Genomic DNA, 7,932 nt, shown 5'->3' on the forward strand with positions numbered 1-7,932 from the left:
GGGGTAGAGGCAGAGGGAGAGAAAGAATGCCAAGCAGGCTCCAAGCCCAGTGTGGAGCCTGACACAGGGCTCCATCCCAGGACCCTGAGATCATGATCTAAGCAGAAATCAATAGATGGACGATTAAACGACTGAGCCCACCCAGGCACGCCTGGATGTTATTTTAAAGTAATTTTTCTACCTAATAAAAAACAAAGCAAACACATTTTAACAGCCTTCATCTGACATTTTGTACTTAGTTTTCCAAATACCACATGAGTTGCTAATACAGTAATGCTTAAATGTCCTCCCTATAGACAAAGACATGGTAATTACATGAGGTGATAGATATGTTACCTAATCTTATTGTAGCAATTAGTTCACAATATATGTGTGTAGCAAATAATCATGTTGAACACCTTAAACTTACACCAAATTATTTGTCAATTATATCTCAATATAGTTGAGAAAATTTTTTTTAAAAATTAAAATACCATGTTTGGTTTCTGTAATTATATATATTCTCCTAGCCAAGTGGTATTGCTTTGTAAGTTATGTGCCTTGATTTTAGGAAATTAAAATAAGTAACTTCTCTTATAACTTGTAATTTCATACAGTATATTAGAAAAGCTATTGCTATAGGCTCAATTCTATCCCCCCAATATTAATATGTTGAAACCCAAGCCATTGGTATCTCGGGATGGACTGATTTGGAGATAGGGCCGCTAAAGAGGTAATTAAGGTTAAATGGGGTCATAAGGTTGGGACCCCAATTTGATATGACTGGTGTCCCTATAAGGAAAATAAAACAGTCGAGGGATGTGAGCTCCCACAGAGAAAAGTTCATACAAGGGCACAACAAAAAGACGGCCATCAACAAACCAAGGAAAAAGGCCTTAAGAGAAACCTAACATGCTGACATCTTGAACTTGAATTTCCAGCTTCTAGAATTGTGACAAAAAAAAAAAAATCTGCTGTTTAGGTCACCCCGTCCATGGTAATTTGTTAGAGCAGCCCTAACAAACTCATACAGCTAAGCAGGATTTGTTAAGATTCTTGTTTGTATAAATAAGTCTGGATATATGAGAAAAACAAATTGCATTTGGACACAGCAAATTGACAGCTTACCTCTCTGCCCTTCTTCATTCAATGGCTTATTAGACACATTTTTTTTAAAGATTTTATTTTTTTACTTGAGAGAGAGAGCGCGCATGTGAGCATGGTGGTGGGAGGGGCAAAGGGAGAGAGAGAATCCCAAGCAGATTCCCTGATATGCTGGGAGCCTGAGCTGGGGCTCCATCTCACAACCCTGAGATCATGACCTAAGCTGAAATCAAGAATCGGTTGCTCGACCCATTGAGCCAGCCAGGCACGCTTTACTAGACAAATGTTTAAGCACTGTGGAAAGAAAGCCAATTCAAAGTGCCCTGTACCTATAAAGTGAATATTCTGATATTATTTTTCTAATTTTAGAGGTGGTAATTATAATGATCATTATACTCGATTACTGATTGTTCAAATTCTATGACATTTTATTAGTCAGACTCCACATTATGATGATGAAAATCATCAAACATTATAAAAGAAGTACCTGATAATGAGTCAATCCAAATAATCAGATCATAAAATTTTCTTCCAACTCACCACTCTCTGTTTCTACCTTTCCTCCAAATTATTTTTCTCACTCAAAAGAGCAATCTTTACAAGATATATTTGATCATGTCACTTTTTGGAAAACACTTCAATTGTTCTCCTTTTGATTCAAGATAAAATTTTAATCTCTTGAGCCTGACACAAAGAGTCTATGGTAACTTGGTGCCTGCTGCCTTTCCAACCTTCCTCCCAGCACCCCCAGCTCTGTAATCCAGCTCCCCAACCAGATATGTTCCTGGGTTTTCTTACCTATTTGCCATTTCACCTGTTTCTCTCTTTGTTTGGAGTTAGTCTTTGTCAACCATACAACATTTGACAAATGAGTGTAGTGTAGTGGCTAAGATTAGGGATTCTGGAACTAGACGTTGTGGATTGAAATCTCCATTTTGATACATTACCTTACGACCTCTCTCTGCTCCAGTTTTCTTATCCATTTATATCTGTATGATAGAATTTATTTTTTTAATTTTTAAAAAGATTTTATGTATTCATTTTTGTGTGTGAGAGAGAGAGAGCAAGTGAGTGTGAGTGGGGGAGGGAGGGGCAGAGGGAGAAGCAGACTCTCCACTGAGCAGGGAGCCTGATGTGGGACTCAATCCCAAAACCCTAGGATCATGACCTGAGCCGAAGGGAGACGCTTAACCGACTGAGCCACCCAAGCACCCTGTATGATAGAATTTATGTTGAAGTTAATACCCTAGGATTGTCATACTTGGCAAATAAATTAATACATGTAAAGAGAACATCATTTGGCCCATTCTAAGCACTTAATAACAGTTAGTTGTGAAGATTCAGCACAGGGAAGTTCTCTCTAATCTCCTTTCACAGCCTGGGTTAGCTGCTCTCCATGTATTTCCATGTTACCACAACCATTTTAACTGCGTATTATAATAGCATCATAATGCAAGCTAGAAACATCTTGTGACGAATAAGGTCTTACTTTTCATTGCATCCCCAAGCATTTCATTGCACCAGATGTACAATAAGTACTCTATAAATAGTTTGGATAAATGAATAAATTAGTGGAAGACCAGTGTTTGATTCAAAGATGGAAATGCTTGAAAGAAATACTTGAGGGCACCTGGGTGGCTCATTTGGTTAAGTGTCTGCCTTCAGCTCAGGTCAAGGTCTCAGGGTCCTGGGATCAAGCCCCATCCCTGCTTTTCTCTCTCCCTCTTCCTCCCCTCCCCCAACCACTTGAGTTCTTTCTCTCTCACACTCTCGCTCCCTCAAATAAGTAAATAAAATCTTTTTTTAAAAAGAAATACTTGAGAGAAATATTAAAGATAAATCAATTTATCTATAGTAACACCATTTTGCTGTCAACCAGTGTTTTTAAATATTGAATCAACAGGAAGCAATTTTCCATGCAAACTTTTTTTATTATTGTTATGTTAGTCACCATATAGTACATCATTAGTTTTTGATGTGTTCCAGGATTCATTATTTGCATATAACTCTCAGCGCTCATTACAACACATTGTCCTCCTTAATACCGATCACCAGGCTAACACATCCCCCCAGCCCCCTCCCCTCTGAAATCCTCAGATTGTTTCCTGGAGTCCATAGTCACACATGGTTCATCTCTCCCTTTGAATTCCCCCCCTTCAGTTTTTTCTTCCTTCTACTAACGTCCTCCATGCTATTCCTTATGTTCCATGTATGAGTGAAACCATATGATAATTGTCTTTCTTTGCTTGACTTATTTCACTAAGCATAATCCCCTCCAGTTCCATCTGTGTTGAAGCAAATGGTGGGTATTCATCCTTTCTGATGGCTGAGTAATATTCCGTTGTATATATGAACCACATCTTCTTTATCCATTCACCTGTTGAAGGGCATCTTGGCTCCTTCCACAGTTTGGCTATTGTGGACATTGCTGCTATGAACATTGGGGTGCATGTGGCCCTTCCTTTCACTACATCTGTATCTTTGGGGTAAATACCCAGTAGTGCAATTGCTGGGTCGTAGGGTAGCTCTATTTTTAACTTTTTGAGGAACCTCTATACTGCTTTCCAAAGTGGCTGTACCAACTTGCATTCCTGCCAACAGTGTAAGAGGGCTCCCCTTTCCCCACAGCCTCACCAACATTTGTTGTTTCCTGCCTTGTTAATTATTGCCATTCTAACTGGTGTAAGGTGGTATCACAATGTGGTTTTGATTTGAATTTCCCTAATGGCTAATGATATTGAACATTTTTTCATGTGTCTGTTAGCCATTTGTATGTCATCATTGGAAAAGTGTCTGTTCATATCTTCTGCCCATTTTTTGACTTGATTATTTGTTTTTTGGGTGTTGAGTTTGAGAAGTTCTTTATAGATCTTGGATACCAGCCCTTTGTCTGTAATGTCATTTGCAAATATCTTCTCCCATTCCATGGGTTGCCTCTTTGTTTTGTTGACTGTTTCCTTTGCTGTGCAGAAGTTATCTTGATGAAGTCCCAAAAGTTCATTTTTGCTTTTGTTTCCCTTGCCTTTGGAGATGTATCTTGAAAGAAATTACTGTGGTCGATGTCGAAGAGGTTACTGCTTATGTTCTCCTTTAGGATTGTGATGGATTCCTGTCTCACATTGAGGTCTTTCATCCATTTAGAGTTTATCTTTGTGTATGGTGTAAGAGAATGGTCAAGTTTCATTTTTCTGTATATAGCTGTCCAATTTTCCCAACACCATTTATTGAAGAGCCTGTCTTTTTTCCATTGGATATTTTTCCTCATTTGTCAAAGATTAGTTGACCATAGAGTTGAGGGTCCATTTCTGGGCTCTCTATTCTGTTCCATTGATCACGTGTCTGTTTTTGTGCCAATACCATGCTGTCTTGGTGATCACAGCTTTGTAATACATCATGAAATCACGCAATGTGATGCCTCCAGCTTTGTTTTTCTTTTTCAACATTTCCTTGGCGATTCAGGTCTTTTCTGGTTTCATACAAATTTTAGGATTGTTTGTTCCAGATCTTTGAAAAATGACAATGGCATTTTGATAGGAATGGTGTTGAAAGTATAGATTGCCTCAACCACCCCCCAACAGAATGACTAAGAGGAGGAACCCCAACAAAGAAAAGAATCAGAGTCTATGGCCTCTGCCACAGACCTAATGGATATGGATATAAGCAAGACGTCAGAGATAGACTTCAGAGTAACATTTATGAAGTTGATATCTAGGCTTAAGAAAAATATTAGCAATAATATAGAATCTCTAAGGGCAGAAATGAGACCTAATCAGGCTGACTTAAAAAATGCTATGAATAAAATGCAGTTTACCAGCATAAATGAGGCAGAAGAATGAATTAGTGAGCCAGAAGATAAGATGAGAGAAAAGAAGGAAACTGAAGAGGCTGGGAAAAACAGCTTAAAGCCCAACAGATCAGATTGAGAGAGATTAATGACACCATGAAACATTCCAATGTCAGAATTATTGGGATCCCTGAAAGGGTGGAGAGAGAGAGAGGTCTAGGAGATATATTTGACCAAATTGGAGCTAAGAACTTCCCAATCTGGGCAAGGTAACAAGCATTCATGTCCAAGAGGCAGAGAGGACCCCTCCCAAGATCAAAGAGAACAGATCAATGCCTCAACATATAATAGTAAAACTAGCAAATCTTAGATCCAAGGAAACAATCCTGAAAGTAGCTAGGGAGAAGAGATTTCTTATGTGCAGAGGGAAGAACATCAGAATAACATCAGACCTGTCCACAGAGACCTGGCAAGCCAGAAAGGGCAAGACATAAGCAGGATACTAAATGAGAAGAACATGCAGCCAAGGATACTTTATCCAGCAAGGCTTTCAGAATGAATGGAGAGGCAAGGAGCTTCCAGGACTGGCAGAAAATGAAAGAATATGTGACCACCAAGCCGGCCCTGCAAGAAATATTAAGGGGGGGTTCTATACAAGAAGAAAGTACCCAGGAGTAGTATAGACCAGAAATTTACAAAGAAAGTCTATAGAAAGAGGAACTTCACAGGCAACATGATGGCACTAAAACTTATTTTTCAATAACCTCTCTCAACACGATTGGCCTAAATGCTCCCATGAAATGGCACAGGGTTGCAGACTGGATACAAAGACATCCATATGATGTCTACAAGAGACTAATTTTGAACGTAAAGATACATCCAGACTGAAAGTTAGGGGATGGAGAACCATTTTTCATGCCAATGGACCTCAAAAGAGAGCTGGGGTAGCAATTCTCATATCAGACAAATTAGATTTTAAGCTAAAGACTGTAGTAAGAGATATAGAGGGACACTATATCATTCTTAAAGGGTCTATCCAACAAGAAGATCTAAAAATTGTAAATATCTAAGCCCCCAACATGGGAGAAGACAACTACATAAACCAACTGTTAACCAAAATGAAGAATCATATTGATAATAATACTTTAATAGTAGGAGACCTCAACACTCCACTCTCAGCAATAGATAAATCATCTAAGCAGAAGATCAACAAAGAAACAAGAGTTTTGAATGACATATTGGACAGATGGACTTCATAGATATATAGAGAATATTCCACTCTAAAACAACAGAATACTCATTCTTCTCGAATGCACATACAACTTTCTCCAGAATGGACCACTTATTGGGTCACAAATCAGGTCTCAACCAATTCCAAAAGATTGAGATTATTCCCTGCATATTTTCAGACCATGGTGCTTTGAAACTGGAACTCCATCACAAGAAAAAATGTGGAAGGAATTCAAACACTTGAAAGCTAAAGACCATCCTGCTAAAGAATGTTTAGGTTAACCAGGAAATTGAAGAAGAACTTAAACAATTCATGGAAACCAATGAGAATGAAAATACATCAGTCCAAAACCTCTGGGATACTGCAAAGGCAGTCCTAAGGGGGAAATACATAGGCATCCAAGCCTCACTCAAAAAAGTAGACAAATCCCGAATGCACAAGCTAACCTTATACCTAAAGAAACTGGAGAAAGAACGGCAAGTAAAGCCTAAACCAAGCAGGAGAAGAGAAATAATTAGAGCAGAGATCAATGAAACAGAAACCAGAAAAACAGTAGAGCAGATCAACGAAAGTCGAAGCTGGCTCTTAGAAAGAATTAACAAGATCGATAAACCTCCAAGCATACTTATTATTAAAATTTTGAGGGGTGCCTGGGTGGCTCAGTCAGTTAAGCATCTGCCTTCCACTCGGGTCATGATCCCAAGGTCCTAGGATCGAGCCCCACATCGGGCTCCTTGCTCAGTGGGAAGCCTGCTTCTCCCTCTCTCTCTGCCTGCCTCTCCCCCTGCTTGTGCTCTCTCTCCCTCTCTCTATCAAGTGAATAAATAAAGAAATCTTCAAAAAAAATTTTTTGGAAATATAAAAAAGTGAAACATGGTAAAAAAAATCCCATTATCATTTCACCTAAAGATAAATATTATTAATATTTCAATATAATTTTTAAAAATATGAATTTATATGATACATAAATTGCACCTATAAATTTTGTCCTTTTACTTATTTAAAAAACTAATGTAACAGATAACATGATACTATGTATAGAAAACCCTAAAGACTCCACCAAAAAACTACTAGAAGTGATAAATGAATTCAGTAAGGTTACAAGATACAAAATCAATATACAGAAATCCATTGCATTTCCAAACTAATGAAGCAGAAGAAAGAGAAATTAAGAAAATAATCCCATTTACAATTGCACCAAAAATAGTAAGATACCTAGGAATAAAGTTAACCAAAGAAGTGAAAGACCTGTACTCTGAAAACTACAAAACACTCATGAAAGAAATTGAAGACCACACACACAAAATGTATTGGAAGAAAAAATATTGTTAAAATGTCTCTACTACCCAAAGTGATCTACACATTTAATGTAATCCCTATCAAAATACCAACAGCATTTTTCACGTAACTGGAACAAACAATCCTAAAATTTATATGGAACCACAAAAGACCCCAAGTCACCAAAGCAATCTGGAAAAAGAAAAACAAAACTGGAGATATCACAATTTCAGAATTTAGCTTATATTACAAAGCTGTAGTAATCAAAACAGTATGGTACTGGCACAGAAATAGACACATAGATCAATAGAACAGAGAGCTCAGAAATAAACTCACAAATATATGGCCTATCAATTTTTGACAAAGGAGGCAAGAATGTGCAATGGGAAAAAGTCTCTTCAACAAATGGTGTCGGGAAAAATGGACAGCTATATGCAAAAGAATGAAACTGTATGACATTCTTACACCATACACAAAAATAAACTCAAAATGGATTAAGGACCTAAATGTGAGACCTGAAACCATAACAATCCTAAAAGAGAGCACAGGAAGTAAT

Source organism: Ursus americanus, chromosome 1 (assembly GCF_024610735.1).
Source record: "Ursus americanus isolate L20-20 chromosome 1, mUrsAme1.1.p, whole genome shotgun sequence".
In the NCBI taxonomy this organism is placed as follows: Eukaryota; Metazoa; Chordata; class Mammalia; order Carnivora; family Ursidae; genus Ursus; species Ursus americanus.